Genomic DNA, 12580 nt, shown 5'->3' with positions numbered 1-12580 from the left:
ATAATCTCTGTATTTATGGTCTGGCGGAAGGCTCAGAAGGCTCTGAACCTCTTTCTTTCTTCAAGTCTTTCCTTTCTAAACGGCTACATTTACCAGCAGTAACGTCGCTCAACATCTAACGTGCTCATAGACTTGGTCATCAGCATGCAGGTGTATCTACTTCTCGGAGACCAAGAGGGGTTATCATGTACTTTCTTGATTATACAGACCTACTCAAAGCACTTTCAGTAGTTAAATCAATTCAACGTGTTTCATAGTCAGGCTCCACTTTATTTTTTGCTCAAGACTATACCTGAACCACAGCGAATAGGCACAAGGAATTTCTCAACATGAGACCTGATTTAGGTGCGTTGGGGGCCCGCTATGGACTTTTTCATTCCTGTCTCTTCACGGTCACATACAAAAACAGAACTACAACATATGAAGATCCTATTAAATTGCAGACCTTCATCAACTCCTGCAAATCAGAATCTATGAACTTTTCTGGAGCATCTTCATCACAAAATATTTGATGTTTTCCAACTTTCGTAGTAGTTTCTTTGCATACTCTATTGTTCCAAAGCTCTAGTGTACGGTTTATTAGTTTAATATGTTTGCTATTAGGCAATGTTGTCTTTTAAAGATCATTATGTCATCTTATTTTATATCTCCTTCTTATTTTTATAATAACCACTTTCTCTCCTCTTTCCCAGGGTTGTTGATGTCTGTACCTATTCTATACCATTACCCTATGTGAAGTGATGCGGTCCTTCCTTGTTCTACATTTCGTTGAGTTTGGGTGTGCCATCTGTTCCATGTGGTTTCATTCCCCCATCTTCTTATGATATCCTTAGGCTTTGGTATGTTGTACCTTTTTTATTGCTGTTCCTTTCTCTTTCTCTTCCTTTTCCCTTTTCTTTCTTTGCTCTATTTCCCTTTTTATTCTCTTTCTCTCCTTTTTTATTTTCTTGGTTCATTGTTTCACAGTCATATTTGTATTCATTCCTCTTAAATCCTTTTTATCATCATAATATATGCACTCATGGTGGGCTGGTATAATTTTCGTTCTTTGCTGTTTGATGGTTTGTCTAGGCCATCATCTTTTCGTTGTTTCATCATTGTCTTTATGTCTTTGAAAATTGTGTCGTGGAATGTTAGAGGTTTGAATTCTCACATTAAACAACAACCTTTTTTAACACATTCATCTAAATTGGGAGCAGATTTAGCTCTTATACAAGTATCATATTTAGCGGCAACCGAATCTTTGAAATTGAAAAAAGGCTGGGTAGGGGGAGTTTTTTCTCATCAGGTGATGGTAAACAAAATGGAGTATTAACTCTCTGTCATAAATCGATTTCTGTTAAGTTGCTTTCTCAGTTATCTGATGAAGATGGAAGGTGGTTATACACGAAATTGCAAATTGCAAATGCTCTGATTTCTTTGTTTAATATCTATGCTCCCACAAATGGTGACCCCTGGTTTTGGACATCTCTAACTCAACAAATCTCATCTTGCATTGATGATAACTTCATCCTTGCTGGAGATTGCAATCAAGTAGTTGATCCCTTTATAAATCGCAACTCACTGGTTCCTTTTAAACCACATAAAGTGCATAAATTATTTATTCACACCATCCAGCAATATAAACTTATAGATGCTTGGAGAATCTGCAATCCTACCACGAAGGACTATACATATTACTTTCTGGCTAATCAAACACAATCTCAAATTGATCACTTTTTTGTCTCAATTAGTATTTCCCAACCATTAAGAGATGCAGATATCGGGTCCATTCTAATATTTGAACATGCTCCCATTTCCATTCAATTGGATATGGTGCCAAAATCTAATATACCCAGTAGATGGCATTTTAATAATTCACTCCTTTTAGCTCCAAAGTTTAATTCCTCTTTTGTTTCCTTCTTTAATAAATACTTCTCCTTAAACCAAACAGATACTTTGCCTTTCTCTGTTTTTTGGGATGCATTTAAAGCTGCTGCCAGAGATTTTATTAATTGTTTTGTATCCAGGAAACGCAAAGTTTCACACAAAATAACCAGAGATCTTTTGGCCTGGATAAAGAGATTGGAGCATTCCTATTATTCTTCAAAATCCAAAAATTGTTTGTCTCAGCTTGTTAATGGAAAGTTTCAATTCAATAAGTAATCGCCTGATAATGCCTCACTTTATTTGTCAAAATCCAGTGCAAAGTTTTATGGCGGCCAGAATAAGACCGGCAAACTCTTGGAAAATTATTTGAAAGTATAACATAACACGTTTGATATTGAATCTATTATGGATGAGCAAAATACATTGTGGTTTAAGGACTCAGAAATATTAAACAAATTTCTTCTTTTCTATAAAACATTATACACGCCCGAAATCATACCCTCGGAAACTGATATCACTCCCTTCCTTTCAAGCATTCATCGTTCCTCTGACCCTCAAATAGACTTTACTCCTTTAGAATCTGATATCTTACAACGGAAACTCCTCATCGCTCCATAAACACTTAAGAAAGACAAGGCTCCAGGACCAGATGGTTTTTCAGTGGAATTCTTTACACACTTCGCTCCACTACTTCTCCCCAAACTACTTACTCTCTTTAAAAAAAATCACATTCTGATGAACCCTCTGGTACCTACTTGAAGCCCTAATTTGTCTAATTCCTAAAGAAGGGAAGGATTTTAAAATATTGTAAAAATCATAGGCCTATCTCACTTGCTAATATTGATTACAATTTTGTTTTCTAAGGCTTTGGCACTGCGTCCGTAAACCTTCCTTCCTCATTTAATGGGTGCAGATCAATCTGGATTTATTTCGGTTAACACTCGTCTATTTTTTTATATTTTTTCCAAATTCTCTCACTTACCTCATTCATTAGCAGCTGTGGCCTTGGATGCGGAGAAAGCATTTGACCCAGTCAACTGGACTCATCTCTTTCAAACACTTAAATGGTTTGGTTTTGGCCCAACGATTATTTCGGTGATTTCAATTCTATATTCTAATCCACCGGCAGCCGTTTATGTAAATGTTATCACATCCCCCTACTTTGATCTGGGAAGAGGTTTTCGCCAAGGTTGGCCTCTGTCACCATTCCTTTTTAGCCTAGCTTTGGAACCTTTTTTGTCCAGAATTAGTCAAAATAGAGACATACAGGGATTTGAAGATAATTACAAACAAATTAAATTGGCAGCATACGCCGATGATATATTATTATTGATCTCATTCCGCAATCCTCCATCCCTACCTTTTTACGGGAGATGGAGCTCTTTGCCTCCAGCTCTGGCTACAAACCCAATAGAGATAAATGCAAAATATTAGCTTTGACTAACTATACTTTTAAGGGTGGTTTTAGTGCTTCAAACTTTACTTCAAATTCCGTCCACATAAAATACTTGGGATTTTATTTTACCCCTTTAATTCTAACAAAACTTTCTCTGTCTATGGAGAAGTGTATTAAAAAAAATCACACAACCAAATGACATCCCTTATATCTCTCATGGTGGGGTCATGTGGAATAATACAAAGTCTTGCATGTCATTATTGAGATTAACAAGGCCAAAATCAGAAGGTGGCGATAACTTTCCTGACTTTTACACTTACCAAAAATCTTTTTTACTTCGTCAAGCTTCGAGATGGCTTTCTGAATCTCTGTTGGATTGTCCTCTGTGGGTGGACCTTGAACGTTCATATCTTTCTCCTTTCCCTTTTAAAGAATATCTTTCTTTCACCCGCAGACCACAGTCAATGTCTATCTCATATCCTCAAACACTCTGCAAACGTTTAGAATCTAGTCCAACGATATCGTCTACAGATCCAAATTCCTTTCTTAATTCCTCATTATAGCACAATAAGTCTATACTGATCTGTGGTAAACCGTTTTATTGGAAATCTTGGAGACATAATGGCTAAATTTGGAGACATCAACTTTTTTTTCAAAATTATGTCATATCCTTCTCAGAGGCCAGTCAGCTTTTTGATCTACTCCCATCCTTTCACTCTGAATACATTCTTATTAAACAGGCCCTCTCTAATGCATATGCTCAAGTTTTATCCCACTGCCACCATAATCCTCACCCTGTTAATGGTCTACACACTCTCGTATACTCTGGCCCCAGAGATTCCACCATTTATACTCATCTATGTACTTTACATACCGATAGACAGAAGATTAAAATAGAGCTTTCTTAGGAAGAGGATCTTGAAATGGATTGGTCAATTCTCCCAAGGAGCAAAATATGGACCAAAATCAGAAAAACCTCCAGAGCAGCAAATACTTCACAAACATTATTTTTTATTTATAATATACTTTTATTACATCTGGTTATGTTACATAAAGGACACAATGACATGTCTGATACGTGTTAGACATGCTCATCCACATCTGTTGATTGGAACCACTTACTCTTTGCATGTGCACACTTTCTGGGAGAATGTTTGGGCCCAAATTAACATAATCTTCGGCTTCCAGTTCCCTTTCTCTGTGGTTCACTTATTTAGAAAAACACCACAAATTGGAAAGATTTGGCTAAATTATCATTGCAAGCCTGGTGGTATGTTTTATGCTATAATCATAGACTGGACACAGCATCTGTTCATCCTACTCATTTAGCTATAAAAAATTTGAATTTATGGTCCCCTGTTACAATGTACATGGGTGCCAGCGCAAAGCCTGACTAGTAGGGATAGTAGATACTGTGGGAGCCCCATGTTGGCCAAAACCTTCCATAGCAAATCCCTGGGGACAAGGTCAAAGGCAGTCTTTAAATCAATGAATGCGAGATAAAGACTGCCCTTGCCTATCACTACCGTCTTCCAGTAGATCATCATAAGCCTAAAGGCCTGCTCTATCGTTCCTGTGCCTACTCTAAAACCGGCCTGGAAATCGGTAAGTATTTTGTTTTCATCTACCCAGTTAAGTATCCTGAGTAGAATGACTTTACCGACAACTTTTTGGCTTACGTCTAGTAAGCTAATCGGCCTATAATTGGACGGATCATCCCTAGGGCCTTTCTTGTGGATGGGAACCACCTCTGCCCCCTTCCATGACATGGGAATGGGGGCACCCCTACAGATGGCAAGAAGGAGGGAGTGGATTAATTTGCCCCAATTAACACCATCGGATTTTAGCAGGTCCCCGGGGATGCCATCTGGTCCTGCAGCTTTTTGTGGAATGATGGAGTTAATAGCATATTCTACTTCCTTCAGTGTAAAGTCAGGATCACTAGGGAGAAGAGTATAATCAGTGTAAGAAGAGGAATGGACTGACCCTCTTCCATTCATATCATTACGGCAGGAATAAAGTTTGGAAAAATGAGCCTCCCATACCTGGCTCGGAATGTTGCAGGTTACAAGGTCGCTGTCCGGTCTGTTTCGTGCCCTTATGGTGTCCCAGAAGGATTTAGAGTCTTTTTTCATACTGGCTTCCTTAAGGGTTAGCCAGTAGGTATCCTCCCACTCCCTTTTAGCTACCTGTAAGGCCTTTTTATGGTCTCTTCTGGCAATTTGGATTAATGGGGGAGACTTCCCTTTGACTGCCTCTATTAAGCGTGATTTGGCCTTCCTGCATAATACCGAATACCAATCATGTTTGCCTTTAGGTTTAGGTTTCTGTTTCCCTGATGGCATTTGTACCCAAAAGAGGTCCCCAATATTTTTTACGGCAGCTTCAAAAATAGCAGTGACCTTGTCTGCTGCTATAGTTAGATCAATAAAGCCAATTTCGGCTTGCGTGCCCTTAACCACTTCGTCTATTGTGGATAGTTTGTCGGTGTTGCACATAAACTTACTCCACTTTAGACGCCTGCCACAAGTGGCGACAGTAATCCCCTGTGGGCGGCCAAGAGAGACTGGCAGTACTTCAATGTGCCAAGGATTTTTTAAGGATAAGGAGAGTGGGTTATGGTCGCTCTCTGTAGTGTTGGTAATAACCATGTCATTAACATGGCTCCAGAGGCCCCTATCCAGCAGAATATAGTCAATCCGTGTGCATTGGCCAACTCTGTTGAATGTGGGAGCACCCAGGAGGTCAGATCGAGTGCGACCATTGGCAGCTCTTAATCCAAACTCCAATGTGAGTGCATTTAGATGGATTGCACTGCGAGTCCAGCGCTTGATGGGTGGGATAGAGAGGGTAGGGATACCCCATCTACTGTCCTCTTCTCCTAAATCTGGAATTACTTCTAGAGGGAGGGGTTCATATGTACAATTAAAATCCCCTGCTACAAGGATATGTCCAAGTCCGCTCTGCTCTCCCAACCGAGCCTCAAGCTCCATCATTGTGGGTGAAATACGCCCATTTTTTGTTCCCCTGATATAGACATTGTAGAGGTCAACAGTTATGCTTCCCCGTAGACCCAGTAGGGAGACACCAAGAATATCCGGGGTTCCTGCCTTCTTAGTAAATATTCTGCAGTTAAGCAGGATACTTATCCAAATAATAAGCCCCCCCGATGGCCGTCCCTTCCCTGCCTTGGATTTTACTGCTGGTGTAAAAAAAGTGACAAACCCCACCCGGTGCAGTGGCTCCATGGCCCATGTCTCTTGAAATATACAAATTTTGTGGGCATCAACCAGGGCATTCCACTCCGGGAGGCCTAGTTTCCTTGAGATCCCAGCAAGGTTCCAGCTAAGGATTTTTAACTCGCCATGTGCTGAGTTTCCGTCTGGAAACACAGTACAGTGGGGGTTGGATGAATCTGCACTGTCCCTAATTAATGTAGGTGGTAACACCTCTGAGTTTGTAGGGTGAAATGTACCCAGCGCTACATCCTTCATGTCGATATTTACATGAGGGAGGTTAGTATCTAAGCCTCCCTTAGGAGAAAGTCAATCAACCTCATCCAATGCACCGTACCTATTTGAATGGGCAAACTGTGTATAGGAGGGGTTAAAGGACAGGGATGGAGACGGATCCTGCCATGGCTGTTGCCAATGGTGATTGGCAATGAATGGTTGCTGAGGAAGTTGCTGCCACTGCTGAGTAGAATGGAAAAAAGGTGATAAGGGGTGGAGAGGTTGTTGCCACTGGGGGCCAACATGATGCGGAACAAAAGGTGGGAAGTTAGTCGGCTGTTGCCAATGGTTAGAGGCATATTGAGGGGGACGTACAGGCCCTTGGTTACTTGGAATGATTGGCCGGTGGAAGTTGGGTCTTGTCAAGTTGGGGAGGAAGTAAGACAAGGGGAGTGGTTTGATTTGGGTGGCAGGACCGCTGTTAGGTGTATTACAGATGAAAGTCGCAGCCCCCACATCCCTAAAATTAACAGTAATTACATCCCCTGGTATTGTTTTCTTACTCCTACCCACCCAATCCCCTCTACGCACAGTAAGAATATCCCCGCTCATGCTGCTAGGCAGTGGTTTGTGTATTTGGAGCCACTGGGCACATTTGTTTCTTAACTCTACGTAGGTCTCTTTAACTCCTTCCTTCAGTGGGGGGACAGCAGTTAACACAACCACGAAAGGAGAAACTTCTGGTGGCAGACTAATAGACTTATAGCGAGACTGCCTTGGCTTAGGAGCTTCAGAGTTATTGGTAGAGTCAGAGGCTAGGGTATTCGTAGGTTTCCTTTTGGGATCCGTGGTTTGAGAGGTGTTAGATTTGGTACCAACGGCTAATTGCTGCACAGATGAAAGATTGCTCACCGCTTTTGTATTGGGAATAGGTGGCGGTTGAGCAGGGTTGTTCCCTGGATGGGGAGAATGTGATGCAGCTTGGTCCTTGGAAGATGGGAAGATGTTCGCTTTATCAGTTGTGGGTTTAGTGACCTTAGCTGGCGGTTGAGAATTGGGTGGTGGTTCTCTATGCCCTTGCTGCTGGACAGGCCCAAGCTCATTAATTTTATTGGGCCATTTAGTATTAATGAGCGATGTTAGCCTATCAAGTTTAGAAATCAAGGGTTTGATTTGGGCCGCAATTGTAGTTTCAAGATCGTGCTTAAGGTCCGTGACCATGTTTTCGACCCAACATGGGATACCAGGCGCTGTGTGTGGAATAGGTGTTACCAAATTGTGGTTGCTAACTTTGGCTTTAGTCTTCTCCTTAGGTTTAGACTCCTTAGTTTTGGACTTAGTCGCTACTTTTATAGGGATAAAAGCAACCTTTCCCCTGGAATCACTAGGCACGTGAGGGGTCGACTTGGCAGTTAACCCATCCAGACCCGGCTCCGCCTCTCTAGGTGTCCGACAGGCTTCTAGATCTGGGGTCGCCTCCAGATCCACAAAGGACGGGTCCGACTCCGAACAGGTAACGGACAAATCGACAGCACTCGGTACTGTAACAGTGCCTATAGTGGTCAAGGGCAAGGGCAAAGAGCAATTGTTCAAAGCTTGCTGAGAGGGTGAATTTGCATTTGCAAGGGAGCCCAGAGAAGAACGCTTGGCATTCATGAGGTCCAGGGAGACTCTTTTCTCTAGGAGTACAATGCTCTTGTCAATTGTCTCATTTACCCGTGAGATGAAAAGGTCAATGGGACCAGTCACTTGCGCTACCTCCGTAGCTCTTTTGGTACAGCTTCTTGTTTTGTGCCGCATGGTTGGCGTTAAAGATGAAAATGCTATACCAGGTATTGGATAGCAGTGGCCTCAAGGAAGGTTAAATGACAAACGGCCTACCTGGATGGTGGTTTCAGGGCGATAAGACAGGGAATCAGGGCCTGGGCCGTCCTCTGCCGTCCTTGAACGGCCTTAAACGGCCCGCTCTTTGCCCGGTCTTCGCCCCGGTGTTTGCCCCGCGCGCGTCCCGCGTGCGCGTTGCTACCGCAAGTTATCTAGGAAGGTCTGGTGGAGGGGGCGGGAAGAGGACCAGCTGCGGCCAATCAGTGCCGCGCTGCACGCTGGTCCTCGCAGTCCCGCCTCAAGCCTTAGGGAGCAGATGTCAGGTCGGCAAAATCGCGTTGGTGCTCCTATGCACTTATCAGCTACCAAGAACAGGTGTTAAGCAGAGTCTTTAGCCTACGAGCGGCTCCCGCGAAGCGGGGGCCGCGAGGCGCTGCTCTGCAGTCAGGAAAAGCAGGACACAAAGGGATCAGCACTCTCTGGGCTTCGGCGGCAGTTCCCAGGCTTCTCTCTCACCTCGATGTTTTTGATGGGTGGAGGGGCGGGAAGAGGACCAGCTGCGGCCAATCAGTGCCGCGCTGCACGCTGGTCCTCGCAGTCCCGCCTCAAGCCTTAGGGAGCAGATGTCAGGTCGGCAAAATCGCGTTGGTGCTCCTATGCACTTATCAGCTACCAAGAACAGGTGTTAAGCAGAGTCTTTAGCCTACGAGCGGCTCCCGCGAAGCGGAGGCCGCGAGGCGCTGCTCTGCAGTCAGGAAAAGCAGGACACAAAGGGATCAGCACTCTCTGGGCTTCGGCAGCAGTTCCCAGGCTTCTCTCTCACCTCGATGTTTTTGATGGGTGGAGGGGCGGGAAGAGGACCAGCTGCGGCCAATCAGTGCCGCGCTGCACGCTGGTCCTCGCAGTCCCGCCTCAAGCCTTAGGGAGCAGATGTCAGGTCGGCAAAATCGCGTTGGTGCTCCTATGCACTTATCAGCTACCAAGAACAGGTGTTAAGCAGAGTCTTTAGCCTACGAGCGGCTCCCGCGAAGCGGGGGCCCGAGGCGCTGCTCTGCAGTCAGGAAAAGCAGGACACAAAGGGATCAGCACTCTCTGGGCTTCGGCAGCAGTTCCCAGGCTTCTCTCTCACCTCGATGTTTTTGATGGGTGGAGGGGCGGGAAGAGGACCAGCTGCGGCCAATCAGTGCCGCGCTGCACGCTGGTCCTCGCAGTCCCGTCTCAAGCCTTAGGGAGCAGATGTCAGGTCGGCAAAATCGCGTTGGTGCTCCTATGCACTTATCAGCTACCAAGAACAGGTGTTAAGCAGAGTCTTTAGCCTACGAGCGGCTCCCGCGAAGCGGGGGCCGCGAGGCGCTGCTCTGCAGTCAGGAGAAGCAGGACACAAAGGGATCAGCACTCTCTGGGCTTCGGCAGCAGTTCCCTGGGCTTCGGCAGCAGTTCCCCAAAAAATGATAATTAAATGTGCTAATTGTTTTTGTAATCATGTTTTTAGGTACTGGGTTGTGGAGTTTTTAGGGGTAAAGGGCGGGGAGGAAATTCATTTAAATTAATTATCAATTAATTGTTAAATACTATTAATTATTTAATTGCCAATTAATTATTTTGATTGTGTAATTACTTATTTTTAAAGTTCCATTTTAGCTGCTAGTTGTGGAGTTTAGAGTGGTAAAGGGAGGGAAGTCAATTAATTTAAACAAAATTAATGTACAGGTTTTAATTAATAACATTTGTTTAGGGGGCGTGGCCAGGCGCCAGCGAAGATGGCCCCCTAAAAAGGGAGCTCCGCCGGAGCTAAGTCTGTCCCCGTCTATATCCGACACTAATCCACCCGGAGACACCACTGAGTGAGCTCCCCTGATTGCCAAAGCAGAGAGCTCCCATAGCGACTTTTCCCAGAGCTCCTGCTGCCCTCCAGCCCGGAGTGAGATCCCTCGGATTGTGGATCCCGGGTGCGCGGCTGATGCGCCGGTGCCCGGCACCCGCACCACGCATCTACGGGAGGCCCCGGCTTGCGGCCTCCGCGCGGCGGAGGGTGCGAGCTGCGGCCTGGTCTGGAGCGGCGCCGTAATCAAGGTAGGGGAGCACGGAAGAGTGCGGAACCTCTGCCCTTCCCTGAGGCAGCAAGGGGGGGGTGGCCCAGACCCTCAGAAACTCGCCGGGTCCCCCTGGGGGGGTCACGCTCAGCCTTACATCCGTGAACGGCGGCCCTGGTCCGGACCTGCACTTGGGGGAGGAGACCCGTGCTGCGGAGTGCGGCCCGAGAAATCTTGGGGAAACGCAAAGGAGTGAGGCCCCTGGGAGGCACTCGGGCCACATTGACGGGACTCCCCTTGGCCCTGGAGACGCTTCACCGCCCGGTTGAGGGGCATATCCTGGCGCCATACTGAATATACCGCGGCAACCTGGGGCCCCTGATTGCTGGGGATCCGGAGCAACACCTGAGGACCAGCATTGAAAAGGGGGCACCGTGAGGAGTGGGCCCCTGCAGCGTCTCAAGTACCTGTGGGGGTACAATCCTTGCCCCCGGAGCCACAGCATTATCCGTGTGGGAGTCCGGACTGCGCAGAATTTCCCCGGCATGGTGCAGACTGGCTCGGCAGACTGGGAGCCAAGCGAAATAAAAAGTGGCGGCACGCATAAAATCTCTGCAGCTTAGACTGGAGCTTTCAGCAGGGGCCCCTCCCCTGGGTCCGGGGGAATCGGATCAGGTGACGACCCAGGACGAGGGCCCAGGTGGCAATGTGGACTGTACTGTACCCTGGCCTTTAGTGCCGCTGAGGTGAGAAGCGCGCAGCGTGTCTGACCACTGAACGGGTGCCCTGGGTGTGGAGCCAGGGGTACCTCAAACGGTGCTGGAGTGCCTTGGAGAGGGTAAAGGGCCCCCGCGGGTCGCGGGAATGGGCAGGGGCAATGTAAGAGACCTGTGATTCCGGGGTGAGGCTGCTGAGGAGACCCTGCACGCAGCGGAAGCTAAGCAGATACGCCCAAATCGGGCACGGCACACCAGGGAGCACACTCTGAGGACTGCGCACTTCGCCATCATGAGACCGAAAGGTAACGGTACCACCCAAACCAATAAGTTGGACAAGTATGCGGCTCCTCTGGGGCAGGGCCAAGCAGGAAGCATGACTGAGGACCAAGCTGGCCAAAAAGAGCCGTCCTTGACCTCTATAATGGCGGCGATACAAACTCTGGGCACCAATCTAGAGACGAAAATGTACAAAATCTCAATAGAAGTGAACCTTCTCCAAACTGACCTTGGCATGACCACGGAAAGGACCAAAGCAAACAAATCTGAGATAAAGGCGCTTCAAACCTCCACGAAAACGTTGGAAAAACAGGTTAGCGAGCTGGTACACCAACACTGACAGATGGCCCTTAGGCTCGAGGATCAGGAAGGTAAGGCCCGTCGGAGTAATATCCGCGTGGTGGGAGTGCCGGAAGGTACAGAACGGCCCAGCGTTGAGCTGTTTCTGGAGGACCTCATCCTCACCCACTTAAAGCCAAGGCGCCTGTCCAACATTTTCACAGTGGAGTGCGCTCATCGTGCGCCGGTCCCTAAGCCTGGGGCGCCGCCCAGGACTATTATCGCAAAAATCCTAAACTATAGTGACCGAGTCGCCATCCTCCAGGCGGCAAGACAGAAGGGCGACCTGCACCATGACAGTGCCACAATCCGCTTTTCCCGGACTTCACACTTCAAGTCCAGCGTGAAAGGCGCTCCTTCATGGGCGTGAAGGCGGCACTCCGGGAAAGGGGAATCAAATACATGATGTTCTTTCCGGTCAAGCTGAAGATCATTGCGGAGGGGCAAGTCCCTGTTTTTTACCTTGCCATCGGAGGTCCAGGACTGGATGGAGAGAGAGTCGACGCACGTGCAGGAGCGGATGGAGGGCGGAACCTGGAGGGACAATCAGGTCGCCTCTCCGGGATCTGTGACGGGAAGGTCTGAGGTGGATGTCCAGAGCCAGCCTCCATGGTGGTCCAGATCGGCTAGCCCCAAATAGGGGTCTCTCCGGGACACTGACGGTCGCTGAGG

Source organism: Lissotriton helveticus (assembly GCF_964261635.1).
Source record: "Lissotriton helveticus chromosome 1_1 unlocalized genomic scaffold, aLisHel1.1 SUPER_1_unloc_7, whole genome shotgun sequence".
NCBI classification, from domain to species: domain Eukaryota; kingdom Metazoa; phylum Chordata; class Amphibia; order Caudata; family Salamandridae; genus Lissotriton; species Lissotriton helveticus.
The sequence above is the reverse complement of the archived record's forward strand: the minus strand, read 5'-3'. Positions refer to the sequence as shown.